Genomic DNA, 26,449 nt, shown 5'->3' with positions numbered 1-26,449 from the left:
AACAAAAAATTATCTATGAATTATTCTAATTTATTTATTTATCAACCCCTAAAATATTTTTAAAAATGACATAAAATTTCCAAATTTTGAATTTGAATATCTCATTGAATTTTTTCATGCGGGAGTTAAATATCTGGTATTTTTTATTCATTATAGTAAGTGTAAAATGTTCCTAAATGTAAGTGTAGATTGGAAGAACTTATAAAAATTTCGTAATTTTTATAAAATTGATTTATTTTGACTTTAAAAATGACGAAACATGAATATTTGAGTCATTTGAAACATTTTTTAACCGTATAAGGTATTTATCCCGCCTTCTTGGTGTGCCTTCGTGGTGTGGTGGTTTACACGCTGGGCGCGTATTCCAGAGGTCCGCGGTTCGATTCCCAGCGACGGCGTTGCAAATTTTTCAATCTCTCTTGCTTCCAAAAAATCCTAATGTCTCTACAACTGGAAGTATATGTCTCCGACGAACGGTTGCGAAAATAAAGAACGCTAATGGCTTTTATGAATACGACGTATATTAAGCCAAGAACATAATAATATACCAAGGAGAGCCAAACTTCACGGCAGTAAGAGATCATACTGGAATTCAGGAAAGTTTGAGAGCGGCAACTAGATTTTCCAAACGAAACAAGTCCTTATTAACATCATTTTAAAAGTAGTGAAACAAGTTTCAAATAGAAAGAAACGTTTGATTCTAAACAATCATTCAAGGGCAATTTGCCTTCACCATGAGATCATCAAAGTTTTGTGGTGCCTTTGTTTTCTCTAATTACAGCCTGATATGGAAAAAGCTCTCTTTTTCAGTTTTTTAAGTACTCTGATTCTTCGGCAATACCTTATAAATGTTGATCTATCGTAGTTTTGTAATGCTCATGAAACTTCGGATTATTTTAAATCTACGCCACAACTACTCAATTAATTTTGCCCGGTGGTTCGAAATTATCCTTTAATTCTCCTGTATGCTCGTTTTAAGGCAAGCAAGCGGTATATGTCCTAAAATTATACGGACTCTCGAAATTTTCTGAAGGTAACATCGTCTTCTAAGCTTTAACTGTTATTAGATTTACCGAAAATTTCCAAAGTTCCGCTTGCTGTAACATCAATTCGGACGTCGAATCAACTTCTAAATTATTTTTAACTTGTATGAAATGCTATAAGAAATTAAATGTTTCTGAAGCATTGCATGTGTTTTCGGTTCCGCTGACATACCCCGCGAATTTAATTTCTACCGCTACTAATGATTCAGAAATTAAGCAGACCCTTTATGTAAAGTATCATAAAGAAACCACAAGCAAATTTAACTTTTAAAGATTTTCTTTCCAAAACTATTTGGTAAAATAAAAAAAATATAACCAGTAAAATGGTTATATTTTTTTATGTTTTTGGTTAATAATATTATTAAGTTTCTAAACCAACAAGAAATGTGTGTATTTAATTTAATTATGGCAAAGCACACTAGGGCTATCTGCCTAAGGAGACGGATGCCTTCGTGGAGGACTTTCTAAGGGAAACTGGATCGTATACACGTTACACATGGGGAAAACCACGAAAACACCCATGCAGCCAGCCCGTCCGCGGGATTCGAACCTCGGACCGAACTACCAGTGTTCAGCGACTTTACCGCTCGGCCGCTGGTGGGCCCCAACAAGAAATGAAAAAGTAATTAAGTTCGGAAATTGATCAGTATAAATTTACTAATAACTGTTTAGATAGAAATGGAATTAGTTACTTGGTTTTGGACATAGAGTAGGTTTAGTTTACCATATTTCATACGTATATTTTATTTACATAAGAGCCGCCTTACTCGCCTATGAGAGGCACACGCCGCTCACGAGCCGAGGTATGGCCATCCATATTATGTGTATATTAACGTTCATCTGTTGATAAGCTGGAAACTATATATATATATATATATATATATATATATGCACTATAAAGTTTATATCATCATTAAACACACTGTATACAGCTTGCCGATAAATCAATGTTAATATACACATAATGCATAAAATAGCATATCTGGGAAATTTTCATTCCGTTATGTGATAGTGTCATTTTCAGTTTTCTGAGACAGCGACTCTCAGCTGGACTCTAAAGAAATACAAGGGATTCAAACATGACTGTATCTATTGCTGTTACAAAATACAAGTATTACCGATGCACAGCGCTGTGTCTTCTTGGGTTGAACACAGCCACAACAGCAATGTTGATGTATATATCTTTTTTCAGCAAATGTTCTGCTCTTGTTGTACAATAAAGGGAAAGATCCAAGTTTTATAATAAAATCCCAATTAAAAAATGTTTTTCGAAATTTTTTCGAAACTCTTCATTTCATGCATCTCGGAAAAAACTCGTTACATGAAGAACGCGGATTTAAAATGTCGTAGTTTCAGATGTCATTCCCAGATTGTTTAATATTTCTATCACTAACAGTTTAACTCTCCGCCCTAATGACTTTATTTTAGCCAGCAGAGATGAGGTGGCGCAGGAAGCTCACTTGTTCTAATAACTTCTAACATTTCTGGAAGGAATTAGCAACAGCAAGTTGGTAGGACGGCAGCAGGAATGCGAATGTATTGTGTTCTAAGATGAAAGTTGTGTTGGAAGCAATTTCAGTTCTGGCTCACAGTGTTAGTTTCGGTTTTCTTTATATCTCACTGGCTAATATTCAAGCTTCTAAATTTATTATTGCTAGAGTCTCATGAAATTTATCTGCCTCATGAGGTTTATATAAGAATCATATGATAGCTATTTATTTTGAAAGACGCAGTTTAGAGCGATTTAGCCTAAAAAACTACTATTATTGAGACAGACTGTTGCTAATTAAAATTAGAATTTTAATTTAGTGTCCTACATATTATATAATTATAGGTAAGAGAAAAAAATATATGAAGATTTAGAAATTGATTATACAATGTAGAACATGATTTACGGAAGAACTGGCGCTTAGCACATAAAAAAGAAGAGTCGTAGTGGCCCATGTAGGTACTTACTATCGACGACAAACATTTTTAGCCAACAACAATAAAAGGGCAGTAAGCCTGCCTGTCCCAGAATTTTTACATTTTTTTAGGAAAAGTTGGGTTAGGTTAGGGTATTTGAATATGGCAAACACACGAGGGCTATCTGCTTAAAAAGAGAGGTGCCAATGAGGAAATTGGCTCGCATTCACGTTGCATGGAAAAACATGGAAATCAAGGATGCAGCCAGCTCTTTTGCCTAAGATTGAACCTGACACGAGCTTTGATACTTGGTCGGTATACTGGCTTGTAGCAGGTGATAGTATTCCCTAGTCTTGGCAGTTATTGAGAGAATTCCCTTAAGGCCTAACATGTGATGCTACCGTACACAAAATTCTCCATAAGAGAGAAATATCTGACAGGGACAGAACAGATTGAAGCGCTTTGCTTCTATATTGAAGACAGGGGAGGTCTGGAGACTGGTCGGTGTCGATGCTGGTAGTCTCTCAGAATTCACGCATTTTCAAAGAGACAATCTCAAACTGAATAATAAAAGCACTAGGAAATTCTGCTTTCTCAGTAGTCAGCCTGATTGTACAGTGTAGTACGCAGCAAATGAGCAGCGTAGCTAAAAATCTGTCTTCCTCGAGAATGTCGTACTTAGGTTTTCTGCGAAATTTGCTGAGTTATTTCTTAAATTTGACTCATAAAACATTTCATTAATCCGAGCGGTAAAATCTTTCATTTATTCTGTTTTTAGATCCGAGTGCAAGCTTCTGTTTTTATAAAATACGAGGCACTTGCAATAATTCTAGGAGCCTTATTTTGCAACACCTGAAGTTTTTTGTAGTCTTTCTGGCAGGCAGTAGTCCAGGCGAGAGATGCATACGTAATAATAGGCCTAATACGTATGATATAGATTATTCTCTGCAAATTGAGAGCTGATCATTTTTAAGCAGTGGGAAAAGTTTGAAATTTATTTCGGATGCTTTTCCACACACGTTTGTAAGGATCTTAAGTTTTACTAACGTTTATTTTATTTTAAATCTTTACTATCACTTCTTATTTTCTACTTCCGGCCAGAATTATAAGCGTGAAGGATTTTATGCAAAGTTTGTCTGGCGAACGCCAAGTACTTAAGTTGTGGCTTTTTGCCAAGCGAGAGAGAGGAAGCAGTGAGTCGAAGCAGGCCGCTTACCTTAGAAGTTTTACTCAGTTGCTGGTTGCCTTCCAGGCCAGAGGTTTTAATCCTCTTGATAAATTTTAAAACGTATTGTAATGTTCACAGTTCTCTGTACTACATACGCTTCCTGTTAATATAAGGCCAATCTTCCACGTTTATTAGTTTAAAGTTAAATTAGAGTTTAGTTTTATTTTTATACTTTTACGTTAGACCCCAAGTAGCGGGTCAGTGTATTCCGGAGTACGGAAGTTATTGTATATAGATAGAGATTGTATATATCCCAAATAACTGGCGCTGTCCACAGGGTACCGAAGAGCCTTACATCTGTGGCATGAACGATCAGTACTCAGTAAATTTTAACCGTTCGACCTCTGTTGAGGCCTTTTGAAGAAAGAACCAATAGCAACAAGTTAGTAGTCACACGATATTCAAAATACCAATGCGACATGGCCTAAGATGAAAGTTGAGTTCAAAGAAGTTTAGGTTCTGGTTTGCATTGTTAATTTCGGTTTCTTTTATCTCGATTGCTTAATATTTGAACTCCTTAAATTAGTACTGGATGAAGGCTTATGTAAGTTATCTACGTCATAAATTTTATGTAAGAATCATATCACAACTACTAATTTTGAAATGAATCAGTTTAGAGAGATTCAGCATGCACAGTTACTATTCTTAGGACATAAAACGGAATCAGTCAGATTAAAATGGAGAGTTAAAAGACTATTGAAAATTAAAGCTAGAATTTTACTTTTCACATCTTAAACATGTAAAGTAAAATTAAATTAAATTATATATATATACGTACATAGATATAGATAACATAAATATGTCATAGCTAATAGAAATTTCAAAAATTAAGTGTACTTAATAACTTAAGTGTACTTGTAAATGAAGCTGTAAAATTTATCTCGTAAAATTTCAATTCTTCATCAAAATGAGCTTCGTATTTCTATTACAAAATAAATCGTAACCCAATCCACATTTCTGTTTGACTCCTCTATACATTAACAAATAAAAAGAAGTAAATATACTCCTAAAATTCTTAGAAAAGTTCAGAAAATGTTACTTAAAAAATTCGTAGTTAAAAGCGTCAAATAGTAACATATAAAAATATTCCTTCGCATATGGTCTTGAACTGCGAACACAGTTTTGTGTATATATGAAAGAATAAAGAATATGTTCTGTTGCGACACAACACGTGCCAGACAACTTTTTACAGAAATATATATGCACCAACGTGTCCTGTTGCCCACTATTAAATTAAATACATTGTTCTTATCTCTTAAAGTATTCTTGTTTTCAAAATAAGCATGTTCAGCAAAATAATATTTTAAAGTGTGTTTTTATATTTCGTTTTCTTGTTTATTGAAATAATAGACTCAAGAAATACATTTCTTATGTTTAGGAATTTTTATCATGTTATGTTTAGCTCATGTTATAAAGAAAAAGATCCTATTAAATTAAATACATTGTTCTTATCTCTTAAAGTATTCTTGTTTTCAAAATAAGCATGCTCAGCAAAATAATATTTTAAAGTGTGTTTTTATATTTCGTTTTCTTGTTTATTGAAATAATAGACTCGAGAAATGCATTTCTTATGTTTAGGAATTTTTATCATGTTATGTTTAGCTCATGTTATAAAGAAAAAGTTTTTTTTTTGCTTCTGCGCATAAAATAGATACAAAAATAATTCTAAAGTACGAGTAATTCATGTTTCCATACTACATTTACACACGATTAATTCAACATATCAAATATTTTCTTTAGTGGTTCAATTCGTATAAATTGTTTTTCTGCTCTTAGTACTTGTTTACTTGTTCAGCTGGTTGCAAAGTCTAAGTAACCTTTTAAACATGTACCGATTCTTTATAAAAGTTGTACAATACGAATTAGCATTTTGTGATTCATCACTGCATTTAATACCCTTTCCAGGCGCCGTCATGCGGCTCATCGAAACGCTGCACATTACAATTTTATCTTCAGAAATTAGTTATTAAGAGTGAGAAGTATTTTTGTTTGTGTACGTGCGCTGGTTGTCTGATAGTTACGAGTAAATATCATAGGTCATTCGAGTACGAAGAGGAAGATAATATTGTTCGGGTCACTAGCCTAATTACTGTGTGTGTGTAAATTAATACAAAAGTTATAAATATGTACTTATTATATTGAACAAATCAGAGTACAACGCCTGCATCAATGTTTAAGAGTGTCAAAACGTCCTGCTCAAGCAATATTTTGTACAAAATTCGAGTTTCAAAATTAAAAAAAAACTGTGCATTATTCTACTTAATAAAGTGTTATAGTATTTTTTAATGTTATGCGCTAAGGGTTATTTAAATATCATACTGAAACTATAATTCTTTATTATTAAAGTGAGAAGTTTTTTTATAAGTTTAATGACTTTTTGATTTAATATTTAAAAATAACGTATTTTTAATTAAAAAAATTAGTGAATGTGGTGCTGATGATGATTATGATGATGATAATGACGGCATAAAAATATAGGCTTCACAAGTGATGAGTAGCTAAGACCACTGAATAATGGTAGTTCGACCCGGCTCCAGCCTAGCCGGGATAGCTGCCTGGTTGTTTTTCCTGGTTTTCCACAAATGTAACATTAGTACGAGTCAGTTTTCATTGAAAAGTCCTTCGAAGATATTCCTTCTCTTAGTCAGATAGCCCTTGTGTGCTTTACCGTATTCATATAATCTACCTCAGAGTTTTTTAAACTGTGGGTCGCGACCTGCAACAGGGGTTCGCCAAAACGTTTAGCAGTTTTGATATTTCTTTAATTATAATAATTTTACAATTAACAAATATTTTTACTCAATGTATCTAAAAATAGATAAAGATAAGACAACACAGACAAAGAAACGCATTCTTTTTTCGTTTCGACGCATTCTTTTTATAATATAAACGTTCATTATACTTGTTTTGCACGTGACGTTGTCATTTCGTCTGTTATTTATTTAAAATTTTCACTTTGTTTTATGTCTTAAAATTAGAAATTAAAGCTAATGACCTAAAACTGCAATAATATATTACAGTACAAGGGAAAAAAATTGATAATTTCACTCACGCGTGTTTCGGATTTGCGCAATACTTATGGGGGGTCCTACAAAATTTTCGTAAATATTATGGGGATCCTGGGGTCGCGAAAACAATTTCAGTTATAAAACGGGGTCGCGACTGAAAAACGTTTAAGAAGCCCTGATCTAACTTTAAATATGTGAATTATCTGCATTTACTAAGAAATTCTTCGTTAAGGAAAAGCTTTTACCATGTTAAAAAAAGTTGTGGTCACACCACAGTTGTTAAGGATTAAGGAGGTCTGCGAGAAAAAAGGATCCAGATGAAAGGGTTAAAAGTAAGAAAGTTTTATGATGTAAAAATAATTGCTGAAATTCGAAACTCATGAAAATAAACTCTACAATTAACGCTGTTACGCTACAATTAATGATGATTAATGGTCAAGCAAACTAAAAATGAGTAGCCTTATGTAGTGAACACAATTGTGATTTTTTGAACTACTAATTGCGATGAAGGAACAAGTGACAGATAGGATTATGAACACTATGTCAGTTTTGCTGAGTAAAAGCGTGAAACACGTTTTCACAACTGAATAAAGGAAAGAAAAAGCCCAGTTTACCCAAAAAATTCTATGTTAAGAAAATTGTGATTCACAGTATGTTAGTATACATAAAAAATACTTTTGACTCGTCTTTGAGACCACGATGTAAAGAAACTATAATACTTTGATATTACGTAGAGCGAAATATTACGGAAACCCAACTTCAATTTACAATATAAACAAAATCAGTGCATGATTTAGTGTTTATCTAATTTCTGATAAAAATATCTAATAATTATAAATGCATGCCTATTGTTGAAAATTTCTGTCAACATTTAAATCCATTTGATTGCTTAGCTGTTGCTGTGTATTGTTTTATTTACTTTTTAATTTTTTCTAGACTCTACTCTTACATGCGCCCTAATATCACCAAATGTGGCGATATGTGTTCTGCGATTGTTTTTGGCGCGATTGCGTGTTGTATGACAACCTTGTTGACGTTGAAAAATCTTTTGCTGGAGCGTCCTTTGCTGGAGCGCGCTTTTGCTGGAGCGTGCTTTTGCTTACTTGCTCGTTGGTTCGTGTCGTGCGTGTTTTGAAATGGCCTATGTTGCAATGAGAGACGTGGTGGCAAGATTTCAGTCGCGTATTTTAGATTGTGTGCAAAAGAAATTTAGTATTAAAAGGTACGATGTTGGAGTTGTTAACGAGTCTGCTCAGTATAATGCTCTGTGTCTGAGAAGATAGGGGGGAAAGATAAAGTGGTGGAAGTTGTTGAATCGAAGTTCGGCAAAAGGAAATATCATTTTTCAGGTGGACGGAAATCTTACAAGGATTTAGGAAAAGAAGGTTTTGAAAATTTATTTGTGAACCATAGTATGAATTTTCTGGGTAGTGTGTCTGGCTGTCATATAAATAGAATAGTGATTACGTATGAATTGGTATGAAATCGGTATTGCTGTTGCTCGAAAAAGCATTCATTCATGGTAAGTGCATTTTATTTTATTCTTGTTCTTATTTTGTAGTATGTTATGTTCATTGTTGTTTTAGTATGAATTTCTGTCGCTATTGTTTTTTTTTTAAATTGCTTGAAATTTATTTTAGTTATTTTAGTTTATTTTGTTGATTAGTGCGTAGTGCCTAGATTGTGCAATTCGTAGATGTTTTTTTAAGTTTAAACAGGATGCTGTGTGCATGGTATTCTTTGAAATTTATTGTTGTTGTGTTAATTTATTGGAGCGAGGTGTGCGTAGTTCGTAGATTCGTTCGTTGCCTAGATTGTGCAATTCGCAGATGTTTTTTAAGTTAAAACATATCGCTGTGTGCATGGATTCTTGCCAAATATTTTTGGTTAGAAACTTTACGTTTTTGCTATCTAAATTTTTTGTTTTTGTTTCGGATTTTTAGCTTAAATTGTGTGTTCAAAACGGGGTTTTTGCATGTGCGAAAACCGCGTTTTTGAAGACATTTTAGGCTTAAAGTTCGAAACGTAGATAAAAAATTTAGACAGTAATATGGCAGCGTGGAGTTTCTCGCCAAGAATGTTTGGCGAGAAAATTGGCGATAAAAGAGTAGTTCCTTTTTCCATTTAAGATAGTAATTTTAAGATTTATCTTTGTGTAACAGAATCTTTGTTTTGTATACAAATATTTATTTATCGCATGCAGTTGTAGATATTGGTAACCTGAATCCAATAATGTTCAAATTGTGAAAATAGCTCAAGTAGAACAGTAGATGTGGACAAAAGCACACGTAATGGGCTGTCAAAACAGTTACGAAGTTAACGTCATACGGCATTTTTTTTCACCAGACTTTTTTAGAAGTTTCAGTAAAGCGCATTTTAGAAGCTCTTTCTCCTGAAGCTTCCATAATCCCATGCAACGCCATATTAAGCACAGCTTGGAGAGTTGTCAGTCAATTGACGCCATTACAGTGAGTGTTAAGGAGTCCATCACTGCCAGACTCATTGCCGTCGTGTCCCGCTTTGTGTGAAACGTGGTTTAGGACATTTTTCCTATCAATGCACAAAACTCAAGGACATTCCTTCAAAGTCTGCCTTGTTGCTCGCTACGGCACTCGACAAGCTTCTGCGGGTGTGTAAAATTTCCCAGCGTCGAAAAGAAGGATGATGTTAAAAATTTAAAAAGAACGGTTTATGATCAGTAAGCATTACGCTACAATTCTAGCCTCTGAAGCCACACAAATACTTGGTCGTGAAATTCTAACAGAAGACAAGAAAGTGCTTCACGATCTGTAAACTCTGGTTTCATTAATAAAAGAATCAGAAATCTCAGAATTTGTAAACATTATGACCAAGAAGCACTACCAGAAAACGCCTGAAACATTCACTTCACCCTCAGCCTATCATGATGAAACACCCCGGACAACTTCAATTTATGAAAACTTAAAACCAGTAACAAATGGTCGCCATTCTTTCTTTCTTATCAAGTCAAAACCAGTGACAAATGGTCACTACTCTTTCTTTCTTATCAAGTTAAAAGCCAGTGACAAATGGTCGCCACTCTTTCTTTCTTATTAAGTTAAAACCAATGACAAATCGTCACCACTCTTTATTTCTTATCAAGTTAAAGCCAGTGACAAATGGTCGCCACTTTTTCTTTCTTATCAAGTTAAAATATTTACCTTGACATCTTTTTCTTGTACCCAACTGTTAGATATCATGAAAGAACGCACTCGCGATCTTTAGAGAAGAGGTCAGATGAATGTTTGTTAACACTGATCTCGCTGGGCACATGTGCCTTTTCATTAAGTTATTCGTACTGATACGTACTACCAAATATGAGATCCAGGTCCAGTGCAAACTTGCGGTTTTCTGAGAGCCGTGCAGACAAGCATTTATAAAATTTGAGGATACGTACTTTACTGAACTTTGGAGTATAATTTCATTTTTCATTTTTGAGTTGAAGCATACTAAATTTTCTCTTAATTCCATCTGTAAATTGGCTGACACCTTTTCAGCGCTAAAATTGCCAAATAAAAGAAAGATCTCGTAACCATAAAGGATCCGTCAGTAAACTGGTGTCTTGCTCTTTGATGACTAATAGTGCCGAATTTCATCTCTTCAGAATATTTCGAGACCGTAAAATATGATAGCCAACGCTTTTCCATGTGGTAGGGAAACCCAGAATGTTTGATTGGTTTGGTTTGGCTTATGTGATTACGGCAAACCCTGAAGGGCTATGTGCCCTAACGGGAGGGATGCCTTCGTGGATGACTTTCTAACGGAAACTGGCTCGTATACACGTTACACACGAGGAAAACCACGAAAACACCCATGCAGCCAGCGCATTCACGAGATTCGAACTTTGGACCGAACTACCAATGTTCAGCGACTTTACCGCTCGGCTTATAGAGGGCTCCCAGAATATTCGAACGTAAAATATTTCAATCAAGAATTAAATTGTCGCTAGTTTTTAAAGCACCAGACCTTAGAAAGCTGATTTTTTTTTTTTTTTTTTTTACCGGTTTTTATAATATTTTCTATGGTAGTCAGTACCCGATAGTTTATAGAGAAATGGAAGCGATGGAAATAAGTCTTTAGGAAAGTTTACTGTGTTGTGCTATAAGCTATTTTTCTAGTCATTGAAGCGGCTCCATCTGTGGCTATACAACACAGATTCGATAGAGGTACCAGTTACTCCATAAAGTATTCGACAATCGTCCGATTATCTAAAGAAGGGTCGTTAGAAATTATTAAACAATGACCTGGTAATTGTATTTGTAGAGAGTGAAAATTATAGAACGATGGTATGCGTCAGGAACATTTCCAAAGAAATTAGATAAATTTATACTACCATAAAAAAAATCTAACACACTTTAGATTCCATAGCGTAGATCTAAAAAAGTATTCGACTTTTTTCTAAACTGGGATCAAGAAAGGATTTATATCATATTAGTATTTTGTAGGATGTTCCTCAGATTTAATAATGACTTCAGCCTAGATGGCATGCTTTCAACTAGTTTTTAGTGCAGTCGATTTGTATTTTATATAATTCTTCCTCTTATTATGCTGTTTTAGCTTCTTCTTGTTTGCAGTGTCTTTATTTATACTTCTTTGACCTAATTCTTCTCATAAATGTTCATTACACTTATGTCTGGTGATTGTGGGGCTGGTTTCAAGTATTTTTAGTGTGTTGTATATCAGCCAAATTCTGGTATTTAGAGCATTATGCTTCGGATTATTATCCAGCATAAACACAAAATCTGTCGATAATCCCATATAATGAGTATTGGCATGTAAATTTGTTTTCAAAATGTTAATATGCATTTTATGGTCCATTATGGAATCTATAAAATGTAGTTTCCCCACACATGCATAAAACATGCCCCCCCCAAACCATAACGGAACGTCCGCCATACTTTACTGTTTTTCGGAGATTTCTGAATTCAAATTCTTTATTTAGTTGTTTGCATACTTTAAGATTATCATCTACTCCAAATAAGGTATACGTATTTTCATCAGTAAGTATAACCTTTTTTTTTGCAAATGTCTAGGGGCTCGCTTACATATTTTTTCGCAAATGATAGCCTTTTCTTTCTATTGACTTCAGACACGTAACACCTTTTTCGAGCTCATTGTCTTTTATAACCAAACTCTCTAAGAGCATTTCTCAAGGAAGAAGATGCTACACAGTCCTCCATGACATAACCAAAGTCCCAAAATTCGAAGAACGTCAAATAACCCGATTTATCTCTTGACGCGGTGCTTTCAAGACATGCCTTTTAGACCGTAAATCACTGTCACGGATTTGTTTGGATACAAACTTCAAAAGCAATTTTCTCCATATATTTCTCCCGATTTCCTCATATAAATTACAATTTTCCGTTCTTCAGTGTAGTTGTTTTCCTTTTCGAAATAGTTTTAAATTTCCCGTTTAAAATTGCAGAAATGAGTATGATTCAAGCACAAAAATTTCAAAGCCTTAAAGCAATACTCTTGTAACATTTAAGGATGTCTTTAAGTGTTAATTTAAACCTGTTAACCTTCAAAGACCTATGAATAGCCAAAGTCGAATACGGATTTGGAGATAAAACATGCCATTTACAAGAAAGTCGCTTTTATCCCCCAAATTTGCGTTTTCAAATATGGTTTTACATTCAATGACTAGAATAGATATTGATATCTCGAATCCCTAAGAAGGCATGGCTGTAATTGTCCGTCCCTTCGTAAGAGGTAACAATGGGCCCACCTATTAGGTGATTTTACAGATGACAGCCACTACTTGTGTCTGTAGATGTGGCCACTACATCTGGCCTTAGCAGTGGCTAAACCTAAGTCAGCTAAATGCTCGCCGATGGAAAAAAAATCAACTGGCGTTTTATATGTTTTAGTGCTCATTTTTACAATAAAGTAAAAATTTAAAAAAGCAGCTCGTAAAAAAGCGGAATTAAACAATAAATTACACAACTAATTGTTGCTGTTAAAACAAACAAACAAAAAAAAAATTGCGTTTGAGGGGAAAAAAAATTGAGAAAAATTGAAAATTTTGAGTCATTCATTTGCTTAAAAAATTTTATGCGTGACGTACGCATACTTTATCGCTTGCTCTGTATCTTAAGAAAGATGCCTTCTGGAGTACACTGTAAGATTAAACTAGTGTGTATTTATGTTGCGCATTGAGAGACATGAGTCATGAAATGAGTTGTGTTTAAAAATGAATAGGAATTTATAATGCTCTCTTGTAGTATGTCAACTTTTAGGCGAGAAACGATTAATGTATAAGTTTCGTGTTCTTCAGCTAGTAATGTTCTAGAGACCGATAAATGAAATCAAACTTTTGATTTTATAAAAAAATAACTAAGCGTTTATAATAAAGGAAAACAAAGCATGCACATTAAAAACACAAAATTCGTATCTGTTTAGTTTTTGGACAACAGGAACCAAATTTCGTTTGAAGGATATAGGCGCCAACGTTGTCTGTTGGTCCCTTTAAATTAAATGTATTGTTCTTATGTCATGTGACATGGGCATAGAGAAGTGCGAGGGACATCTGTTCTTTACATGGTAAGTAGTTAAAGTCACCCCGCGCTACATATATAGTTAAACCATACTTTCATGGTGTTCAGCGCTTTCAAGCTTCTTTGTGCCGTCGGTGCTTGGGTTCCCACTTCGCCAGTCTGTGCCACCCAAGTGCCACCAGGCACTTCATCTTCTTTTCCTGGCTCCAGCATTTATTTTTAATTTGAAGTTTTACAAATTTTGGGTGTTTACAAAATCTAAATTTACAATTTTGTATTTTACATATCATAATTTAAAATTTTGTAGTTCACAAATAACAATTCATAATTTAAGATCTTTCGTTTAACATAAATCAAGTGAGCAAAGATCATTGGTCATGTTCTTTCTTGGTTTGTCTCGATAAATCAGGTTTTGCAGTTGGTCTTGAGTTTAGTCGTAGTTTTTGTACTGCTTGGTTAGAGGCTGCTGCAAAGATCTTCACTTCTTGAGGCAATAAAATTCATGATTGAAACTATGCGGAGTTTGGTAGAGTTAAGTATCATTCTTAAAAACTGTGATATTGTTGGTAGTGTGCTTGGGATATTGCTGGATTTCCTTATATGTACTGATATTTTTAGATTGCAGTCGAATGTGTAATGTTCTGGTATAGCCCTTCCGCCACGTACACGTATGTCCGTGACAGTGATTTACGGTCTAAAAGGCATGTCTTGAAAGCACCGCGTCAAGAGATAAATCGGGTTATTTGACGTTCTTCGAATTTTGGGACTTTGGTTATGTCATGGAGGACTGTGTAGCATCTTCTTCCTTGTGGCAGTGAGTGCCAACAGTTTTGCCATAGTTGTTATTCTGTTGTATTTCAGGTTCTTTATAGATAGGAGATAGGCCATGGAATATTGCTTATCTGATATTGCAATGTTTTTTTTTTCCAAAATGAGTTTTGTCAAAAAGAGCTTCCAAAGCATGTTATTTTACGTTTTCATACTTGGTAACGTCGCAGAAGGGATTGACGAACATTTTGAAAAACGACAGGCATTTCGCGCACGCTTGTAGCCGCAATGGATAGGCATGCAACGAGGTCCTCCAGTGAGTCAACGGATGTCTCGTAAGTGATGTTCTTCAGCAATTCCGGTAGCACCTCTTGCAGAAAAATATGATAACATAAGCCATTTGTACTTGCAGGTAAGAGGTATGGGCCTATGAGGTAGTCGTTAACAATACCCGCCCACACATTCACGGAGAAGCGGATTTGGAATGCATGTGGACATGTGCCGTGTGGATTATGAGTTGCCCACACGTGCATGTTGTGGCTATTGAAGATGCCGTCATGTGAGAAAGTTGCCTCATCCGTGAATAGCACATCCGATGGGAAATCCGCCTGCGCCGCGCACTACTACAAGAACCAATGACAGAAATGAACTCGAAGAGGGTAATCTGTCTCTTGCAAGGCTTGGACTCTCTGCAAATGGTATGGGTGCAAACCATTTTCATGCAATACTCTCCAAACGGTGGAATGACTCAGCTGCAGACGACGTGCAATAGCTCTTGTACTTGTCTGAGGTGATTCATGCACAATGTTCAAGACGGAGTCTTCAATGTGAGGTTGTCGTGCACTTCTTCCGCTCCTAATATCAGAGGTGGCTTCAAATGACCCGTTTTCATACAGAGACCGATGCAACCTCTCGAACATTGTGTGCTTTGGCATACGCCTGTTTGGAAACCGTTCCTGGTACAACCGTAGCGCTGCTCTGCCGTTCCCATTAGCAGCACCATACACGAGATGCATGTCAGCATTTTCCCTGTGCGAAAACTCACCCATCACGCTCGACATCAGAGTTGCGAATGATCCTCTGATGCATCGGATAGTGGTTTGTCCGGCTCACTACCACCCTCTACCGCTGCATTGCCAGCCAATCACAGCTGTAGTTCCTATTACTGTTAGTGTGGCCTTTTATTGAACATTTATTGTGAATACCGTATTGCTACAAAGAAACACTTTGCGTTGATTTTGTACATAAACACATTTTCCTCTCGTGTCGTTTTTTTTTGAATTCCTGACTTAACCCGTCACTTTAGACTCTACATTCCTATACAAAAAATCATGTTTTAGTACGCTCCACCACCCCTCCAAGTTTGTCCCATGATCTATGAAACACCCTGTATTTATATTTTTCTAATCAAAACAGTTTCGCGGATGTGCGAAAAATAAAAGAAACTGGTCCCAAAATTCCACCGAATATATATAACTTTTCATATGCATTTTAAATTAGCTACCTGCATTCTGAAGTATCATTTTTGCGTTAAAATCATAATTATTATTCAGCCAGCTAAACGATGAGAATAGATTAGGAAAATTACATTAGTTTTGCATAACACTTTTTGATCCGAAGCTACTGAAACGGGATTGGAATTTTTTTAATTATGGCGAAAAGCAGCATCCAGCTAAGCTATCCAGTTTAGAGCTATCTAGTTAAGGGAGTCGATGTCTTCTCGAATACTTTATAAGAGTAACTAGCTCCAGTTTATGTTTCATGTTACACTTGGGGAGAAACTACGAAAGGTCCCATGCAGCCAGTCCGTTCTCCGGGCTATAAACCCGTGTCGAACTACTAGTGCTCAGAGCTATTCCCACTTGTTGAATGCTGGTCTTTTGTTTGGAATCTTAAGTCTCGATGCAGCAAAGGCATGCGACGAAATAATGTATTAAATTCAGTTACATTCAGTAGCCTCACAGTTGAGCTCAAAACAATAACAGCGTATCATCATTTTGATTAAAATCTGGTTTCCTAGTAATTAAAATGATGTGCAAATATTTCTTTCAGCGGAAACATAACTGCATCGTAATCATAATTTATTTCATCGATGTGTATTTTGCCAGGATCTTACCTCTTCTAGACTCTTGCAACTAAGCCAACGAAAAGAAGAAGTGCATTTGCCAGATGCCAAATTTTCGTAGTTGGGGAATGAAACTGACGTGAGAGTTCGTTGACATAAGTAGTATCGCGTACATTGCCAAATCGCTAAATTTATGAAGTAAACTTATCCGTTTTTTTTCTAGTTATCTGATCTAGTATTTTAAAGAAAATTAATTTTTTTTCTTAAAAAAATTTGTGTAGCTGTGCATTTTAATTTTGAAATAAGCTCAGGTTTGATTTCTTATTGCCTAGTTCTCAGTTTCATTGATTTCTACAAAGAATTACGGATGAAGCGATTTGCACAAACGTGGCTTCTGCGAAGAAAATAATTGCAAAAATCATTCTGTATACACTGTGTCCACAAGTCTTTTCTCGATTTTTATTTTCGCAACCATTGCTCGTAGACATACATTTCAGATTATAAAAATGTTTTAAATGGGGAAAGTATTCATGTTGTGGTATTTTTAAATAAAAAATGAGGAAATCCAATATTTTATACATTTTCCTGGTCACAAATTTATACTTAAGAAAATTTTATACTCATTATAGGAAATTTTCTCTCCAGTGGCAGGCTTTAGCCGAATATAGGTGACAGCCTTTACTAGGCCGGAAGGGTGGTCTCTTTATAATGGAAGCACCCTAATGGGTGGGCCACCATTGGTCCTTCTGTACGGAAGAGTCATTAACCACTTTGCAGTCTGGATGGCTTTTTATAAAAAAAATATTCTCCTCTGAGAAAAATTGACGAGATGTTTCATTTAAAAACTGCAGATCATATTTAAATGCTGCACAAAAAAACTGCAGATCGAAATGTTTGCGCTTGTACGTAATTAGAAACAAATATCAGTTTAGAAAACGATTTCTGATGTTAGCACTATATATAAGTGCATTTCTGTGCTAGGAAATCTGTATAAAAATGCAGAATGCCGTGAGAACTACTGATCAATATATTTGTTTAAAAAAAGGGGGATCCTTGCTCACAAAATTGTATAGAATTCGTGTTTCAGAAAATACTGATAGGTTTCAGTATTGACGCATAGATCAACTCTTAACATTTGAAAATGTTCCTAAGGCAGTAAAACTTCACGAGAATATTAATAACGTATATTTAGTGCTTGAAAATTTATAAACTACTTGTATGAAAATTCTTTCAAAATACCAATTTTAACAAAATTATAAATTAAAGAATGTTACACGGCTGCAAATGACGAAAGAATAAAATTGAATGATATTTAAGGAAGAAAAACTACCACCTTGAATCATTCTAATTTATTTATTAATTGACCTGCAAAGACAAGTTAGAAATGACATCACATATTCCAAATTTTTGAAATGAAATATTTCTGTCACTTTTAACTTATTATCCTTTCTGTGTTTCATTTTTTAGATATAAAAAAATTTAAAAAGGTAATAAAAATAAATAAGTAATAAAAAAGTAAATATTACAATAATAATAAAAGTAAATAAAAACAAAGTATATGTTTTCCTAAATATAAATATACGGACAGGAGGATCATATAAAAATTTAGATTTTTGTAATTTTGATAAAAATGTTATTTTAAATTTGAAACTGCTAAAACATGAATATTTGATTCATTTAAAACATCTTTGTAGTTGGAAGTGTATGTTTACAACATAAAGAGCGCGGTGGAAACTCTTGTCGATACGCTATATATTATTGTTGTCGCATCTCATTTGTTTGATATATTCAGGGCAAACCTACGAACATTATCATGGCAACGAGAGCATTTTTGTGTCTGCCGTTTGGCATGAACCTTGAGCACAATATCGGTGACCGCATGTCTTCTGCTCCGCTCCACCCCAATTTTGAGAGATAATGCCCCGGGGACGGGTTTGAGGGTCTCGCACACCCCACTTCTCCACCACTAAACCATACAAGAAGACTTTCGGCTTGCCATATATTTAGAGTTCAGCTATGCCGCAAAGACACTAACTGCAAAGACATTTACAACATCCCTGCCTTCTCTGGGATTCAAACTCGGACCCTTCAGTACAGCAGCGAGAGTCACTAATCACTATCTCGTCTGGGCTGCACATGATGTATATTGATTACATGGATAAGTTGTAAATTATAGGAAAGCTTTTAGCCTAATTGGAATAGCCATGGAAATATATAATTAACAGTTAGTTTCCTGTCTAGAATTCATCGTCACCTTCTACTGCTTTTTAATTATACTTGTTTTTAATTATACTTGAAAATGGGTAAGATGTGTGACTATATAACAAGCAAATTCATATGTAACTGTACAACCATTATGGTTGACTATAAAACGTATATAAGAATTCCGTTATAATTTATAGACATGATTTCGAAACTCTGAATGTGGTACATAAGTTTTCGAGTCATATGAGGGCAAAATTTAAATTTGTATTTAAGTCAGACTTTCGAAGTGGCTTCCACATAATACTTTGAAATTTTAAGAGTTCAATTAGAAAGTAAACCTCATGAAAGATAATATTTTTGGTTTGTTTTAGTTGCGCCAGTTATCAGAATTATTCCATTTGAATGATGCTGTTAATAACTAGGCATGAGTATATTTAAAATTTAAAGAAAACCATACTTAGAATCCAAGATACGCTATGCAGGTTTTAATTTTCTGAAACAAAGTTTTTATTTCAGGTTTTGTCAATGAGTTACATTTTTAAGCATTTAAATTTCTAATCTAAAATTTACTAACACAAGTGAATTTAACATAAGCGAAGGAAATTTATTGTATTTCCTATTTGACAACGTTTTTAAACCTTAATCTCAGTTTTTGTTAAAATTAAATAGAAAAAAGAGCCAGAAATTCATTTTAAAATGTATTAGGTAATTTTATGGACGTAAGCAGCCTTTAAACTTATAACTATTGTATGGATTATCTGTTTCAGTTATTCAGAATATACCCGTTGCAATGTCGCAGTCGAAGTGCAGTTCCTTCAGTCCCATTTGAGGGTTCTTTGAGGTGAATATGGGGAAGATTTGCTCAAAAACTCCTGGAACTGAAAGGAGATATGAAGAAAAATGAAATATGTACATGCTGGCTGATTGCTTTTTGACTATTGCAGATGAGGCACTGATATAAATTTAGAATTTTCCATAATTCATTTTATGTGAAATGCAAAAAATTATCAAAAAATTAATTAAAATATGTGTTTAAAAATTTGGTAATTTGCGTATAAGCTTGTAGAGACATAAGTATTATTTTGGGAACAAGAGAGATTGAAAAATTAGTAACGCCTTCGCCGGGAATCAAACCGCGGACCTCTCAATTACGCGCTGAGCGTGCAGACCACTACACCACGGAGGCTCGCTAAGAAGACGGGAGAAACACCTTATATACTTCTGGTTTTAATGGGCGACTGGGGTTTTTAGAGGACCCAATCGCCAAGTCCCGGGTGAGGAAAATCATCATCCAACAACCTTTTAGTTCGGGCGCCACTTTAAAGACATTAGGTATTTTTTTTTTGGAAACAGGCAAGATGACAAATAAGATATTCCTTCGCCAGGAGTCGAACCGCGGACCTCTCAAACGCACTGAGCGTGCAGACCACTACACCACGGAGGCTTGCGAAGAAGGTGGGAGAAATACCTTATAAGCTCTATATAGATCTGATTATATTTATTTCCCGAGAGCCTAATATAGATAGCCCTGATGCCCGGACTTATGTAATCCTGATTCACTATGCAGCTGAATGCAGCAAATCGCATCCAACTCTTGCTATTGTTAATAACGCTGTCAAGACAGCGAATTTTCCTGTGTTCTTCACACATGATGGCAGTTAGGCTTAAAGTTTCCACGTAGTTCCAGGGAAAAAATTAAAAAAACTGTGACGAGAGTTCAGGAAATTTCCTTCTAACTAAGCCTTAATTTTGCAAGGTCAGATGAGCACCTTCCATTCTGAGTGAGTATAAAATTGGTGCGATTACCAGACAATGAGGATTTTTGCTTCTGGAGATAATTTTTCGTTTAGTGAAACGAGTTTCTAACAAGCTGCAAAAGACGACAGTCTGTTAAGGATGTTTCTTTGATGATTTTGATTATAAATAGATTTCGTATGTATTTTTAGTCCCCGAAATAAAAGTTTTTATGTTTTGTGTTTACGTTACTTCCCAGTCCCGATTTTCGTGATAGTTTGATAATGCGAAGTATATTGCTGATTATGAATATACTTTCAATAATGTGGCCAAACATACTATTTTAGACAATTAACACTTTATTAATAACTTTGCGTTATCATTCAGTTCATTACATCTCCCTTTATTACGAAATTATAATTTCAACCTCACACAGTAAGCTCTCCAACGTTTCTTTCAAATCTAAAATTACCATCTGTTTGCAATTATGGTATTCCTTCAACTACTTTTAAAGGCTTGTACCCCTCAAAAGAAATTTTTTAAATATTATTAGAACTTCCTTTACTCTGGTACTGTCATTTAGTCAGTTTGTAAATTTTGAAAGCAATTTTCTTTCCTTGTTTAGTTGTGTGGCCTGTATTATTAGCACTGATTAGTCCTCAATTTGTGATGCCAATGCCAATTTAGGTTTTCATTTCTTCTAATATTTCGGGTTATAACCTGCCGTTAGATAGATATGACAACCCGAATTATTTTGATTTAGCTGACGACTGCTTTTCTACAGGAAATAATCAATCATTTTTACCGTTCTTAAAATAGATTTCATCTGTATCTAGATGCCGCTAATTTTTTCTGAGAAGGAAACACGCCAAAAAAATGTGCTTGAGCTAAAACGTCTTTTTTGTTGCATCTGCATTTGATTTTTGTATAGATTTAGCAATTATAAATAGTGGAAAATATTTATCTATTATCGCCTGTTTTATCAAATGGCTGTTTGTAGTTTTATATATAATTAATTCATATGCGCCCAAGTATTGCCTGTAACATTTTCACCTTTTTCTCAGAATTAAAATGAATAATATTTCCTTCGTTTATCTGCAGACTTGGTTAACCCCAGCGGGAATGTGCTTTCTAAGCTAGTATTTTCCTCTTCATCGATCACAAGTCGTTTTTTACGTGAAGTGCCTCATATCTGAATGCTGAATTAAATGCCTGATTGAACATTTATAGTACTGTAAAGGAGAATAATATTTTATGTATTTTCACTTTCATTCTAAAGCCTTTTATGAAATCATAGGCTAGAAAAAGATATTTAGTCAGACAGTTACTTAAATTCGAAATGGTGTACACGAATTTACATGGTAAAGGACAAGAAAGCATAAAATAGCTGAGAGTTAAATTGTTAAAAAATGGTAGGAAACGGTAGCTAACTACTGCAAATTAACCGACCGAGAAATGTGAGATATATTAGTTACGAGATATAAAGTCTATGTTGTAGTTATTAATTTTATTTAAATTTCATTATAAAGTTAAGTGTTCGGTATCTAACTTCTTGGATTTATTTAAAGCAATTAAAATTGTAATGACTCAGTCTCGCTTTAAGAATTATTACATAGCATAACATTAAAAAATAAACATAATTTAACATTTTTTAGAATAAAGCCAAGAAAAACATATTTAGAATCCTGGAAATGTGGCTATGTCGACGAAGACCTAATTCAAATAAGCTTCGCTGATAAAACGACTTATCATTTTAGCCATTTAACTGATCTTCGCAAGTATTAACGATAATTGCTTGCATAAATAATTAAGAAGTCTGTTTTTAGATATGGTTGTTGATTTCGAGCAAACAAATAAATGTTTCAAATGCCTAATAAAATATTAGACTTATTTAGAGCTTTTCTCAACGGAAAGGAAGCTGAACTTTGACATAAAATAAGATTATTACTGCGTAAGACATAGATATTATGATTTCTATTTTTGAAGTGTATGTATATTAGAATATTTTCTCAGGCCATTTTAAATCTTAAAAGAAAAAGGTGTGGATTTACTTGCAGAAAATACTATGAGTGGATCTACCTGTCAGTGGTAAGATGCATCTAAATATCACATTCATCATGCATTAGAGAAGCACTAAATTCATTAACCATAGGAACAGACTAAAATTAGTAATGAAGCGTTCAGTTTATCTTTATAGATTTTACTAAAAAAGTCTCTGTAAAAGTAAAATGCTGATTAAAATTGTGCTAACAGAAGGAAAAACGTAAGCCCCTTTTTAAAAATATTCGCATGATATGTAATAAAAATGAAAGCAAGTCCAGGGTTCAACAATGTAATACAAGACGTTAAGCCAATAAAAAGTTCCTAAAGTGAGTTTTTGTCACATACGAAATGCATTAGAAAAGCGAAAATCAGTAATGTATTGGCACTGGACTAGGAAACAAATTTTCAAATATAATCAAATGGTATGAAAATTAATCAAAAAATATAACAAAATTATAACATGTACACATATTTCTTCGTAATAAGTTACGGATATTTCCGTTTTAGTAGAATGAAGGCAGAAAGTACAAATTTGGTAATGAAACACTCATTTCAGCTTTTCAGATTTTATTAAGAAATGCAATAAACACATCTGTGTGTTAGTGTAATTCGACTTGAAAAATGAGCAGGTAGGAGACACATGACTTGCTTCACATATTTACTTGATATGTAAAACAGTAAGTTAAAATATAACCGTTGTTCATGAATATAATATATTAGGTATGTACGGTTAATTGTTTATTCCGAATATGATAAAGAAAAAACTTTTGAGTCAAAGAGATGTTAGGTTAAGTTATTTAATTACGGCAAAGCCTCGAGGGCTATCTGCCTATGGGGAGCGATGCCTTCGTGGAGGTCTTTCTAGGAAAACTGGCTCGTATATACGTTACACATGGGGAATACCACGAAAACACCCATGCAGCCAGCCCGTTCGCGGGATTCGAACCTCGGATCGAACTACCAGTGTTCAGCGACTTTACCGCTCGGCCGCTGGTGGGCTTTGAGTCAAAGAGAAACATATTTACAAAACAATGTTTCTTATTTTCCTAGTAATTTAAATCAAAGCGCTGATGTTTTTTATGAAGATGAGATATTTTCTTGGACATGCTTCTAATGAAATTAGCATGTAAACTTATTTTAAGAAAGAAATAGACTTCACGAGAAAATCTAGGACAATGCAAGACAGTGATCGTGGTGACGTGAAGAAAATATTCAAAGTCTGTATGAGCTGGGTTAAAAGTCTCCATCATCAACACACGAATACATCAGTGTCAGAGAAAATTAGTCTATACCTATAGTATACTAAGAAAAAAAAATCCCATCTCTTTTCTTAATTTCTGGTTCAGCATGGTAGTGTTGTTGAAGTTAAATCTTCCAAACATGTAACAAAATTATTAAATCAAACAATATAACTATTTAGTAGAAATTTCTTCTCAAGTCTTTACAAGGCGTTGTAAATGATAAAAAGGAAAATATTTGAAAATTATATGATTTGCAGTGGCAGCAATGCAAAAAATGACAATATTCAAAGTGTTCAAAAGGTTATTAATAAAATATTCACAAAAACGGTTTATGAAAACAAGATAACATTACAGTCATCCGCAAATAATTTCCGTCAAAACTGAAAATTTTATGCTCAAAATTTACTTGGGATGCAAGAAAAGAAACATTAAAGGATTCAAAATGAAGATACTCATGTAAACTTTCCGAAATGAATTGTACAATACTTCAGGAAATATTCACTTCTAATTTCTTTGTAATTTTGTTAAATCATATGTAATGATCATATGTGAGACACAAAATGCATTAGGATGCTAAAAAAATAACAAACATTTAACTATCTGGCAATGAATCAAATTTCATTGGAAATGTAATGGCATGAAAAGTAGAAAAATATGTCTCAGTGGAATATCTTGAGGATCATTTCTGAATGTGTTTGTTTCGAATAGAAATAGTTAAAGGCCCCTAGGATAGTAATGAAATACTAAATTCGGTCCAGTTTCATCAAAAAATGCAACGCAGTAAGAAGTTCTGCGTACTAATAATATTACTTAAATTCTCTAGCTTCGTGACTTCCCTCAGACATTGGCAAGACCAACGGCCGTCTGAGCAACAGAAAATAACTATGCATTTAATAAATTACTTCAAGGGTATTAAAGAAATAACATTTGGGAAAATGTTCTTTCGGTATTATAATTGTGAACAAAATACAAAAATTAAAGAAATACATAGATCAATCTCAGGAAAAACAGTAAATTAAATTATTTCTTAAAATCCACGTAAATGGAAAACAGTGATCGTAATAAATTTGAAAAAAATCCTAGTTCACATACAGTGCATTAAAATTTTGGTACCGAACTATGAATTCATTAAAATCAGCGAAAACAGCAATTTATCATGTTCGCTTGCTTACGGTATATTCTCTTGTCATTCTTATCTTTTTTCTTTTGAGTTGTATTATTTCTGAAGCAATATTTCTGAATCTGAAGCTTCAAAACACAAACTCACTCTGGTTTATCAACTTTTGCTTATAGAATACAGCCGTTGAAACCGGAGATTTTAGTATAAGTAAATAAACTACAAAATAAAATTAAAAATACTTCATTATTTTCCATGCTCTGTTCATGCAACTAGTTAAGGTTCTTGGTTGTTTACATATGTTTCTGTATTTACCACTTAAGTTCATTGTGTTCCTATCTTTTATCTAATTTGTGAAGTATTACTGTTTGAATATTTTCATTTGAATCTTTATTAACTGATTTTAAAGTACATATATATTTTGATCAATGCGTGGGGAAATGAGGAACACTAACATAGAATTTGGTTCCTGCACAGCATCTTTTCTTCATCCTTTTTTTTTCTTAAGAAATACAGTTGGTTAAAAGAGAAATGTGTTTTATACTTTGTGAAATGTATTTTATTTACTTATTATGTATGATGCTTATGATAATTAAAATGTTACATATGAGAGCAGAATTTTGTGACTCCAATGTTTAATTAAAATAATGCTTTTTTTGAAAGTGTAGTCTTTCTTATGTTAAGCGGTACTAAAATGAGTTAAAATTTTTAAATTTCATGACTGTGTTAGATCATTACATGGCGGTTCTGTCAATATTACCTATTTTGTACGATATTTGTGCGTAATTTTATTTGCTATTTATGAGAAGTTAAAATGTCAAAAAATCAGTAAGAGTTCATTATTAAGCAATGTCTATTTGAAATGCGAACCTAACTTAGAATGTGCTAAAACTTTTAAGTTAAGTTGGATTATTATTTGGATTCATGTCAATATTATATGTTACGTATGATTCTTATGCATAATTTTATTTGCTATCCATGAGAAGTTAAATGTTAAATGTTCTCAAAGAGCTGCAAGAGCTCCGTGTTAAAAAATTAGTGTCAATTTGAAATTTCTATCTTAAAAGGACTACGTTAATTACTATGTTATCTCATTATTTGGAACTCAATATTTCGTGTAATGTATCACAACTACGTAGGATTTTATATGTGAGGTATGATGAATTAAATTTCATTCTCAAAAGGCTGTAAGAGTTCAGTGCTAAATGAATTATTGTCAATGTGAAATTTTGGTATCTTTTAGTTAAGTCACAATGAATACGTTAAAAAGCTATGAGACTCATCAAAAAAAAAATATAATGATCATACTTACTGGTTGAAAAAAATATTCCAGGTAAAGAAATTTTTGTATTCCAAGTTGGGAAAAAGGCGACAAAAATTTCATTTCCATGGCTGAATATTAATTCTATGTGCAGTATAGTAAAAATAATACTATCTTGTGTATCTTATTAAGAAAGTCAAGGCTGTGGTAAGTTCGAATATAGTAGCGTTTATGAGGTTCTGTGATAGATGGGTGGCATCATGTTAAGAATCCAAGTGGTGTTTTCACAAGAAGAAAATCAAGAAAAATATTTAGT

This window comes from Stegodyphus dumicola, chromosome X2 (assembly GCF_044657685.1).
Source record: "Stegodyphus dumicola isolate Sdum_Otavi_A_Nest chromosome X2, ASM4465768v1".
In the NCBI taxonomy this organism is placed as follows: domain Eukaryota; kingdom Metazoa; phylum Arthropoda; class Arachnida; order Araneae; family Eresidae; genus Stegodyphus; species Stegodyphus dumicola.
This window is presented reverse-complemented; position numbering follows the sequence as displayed.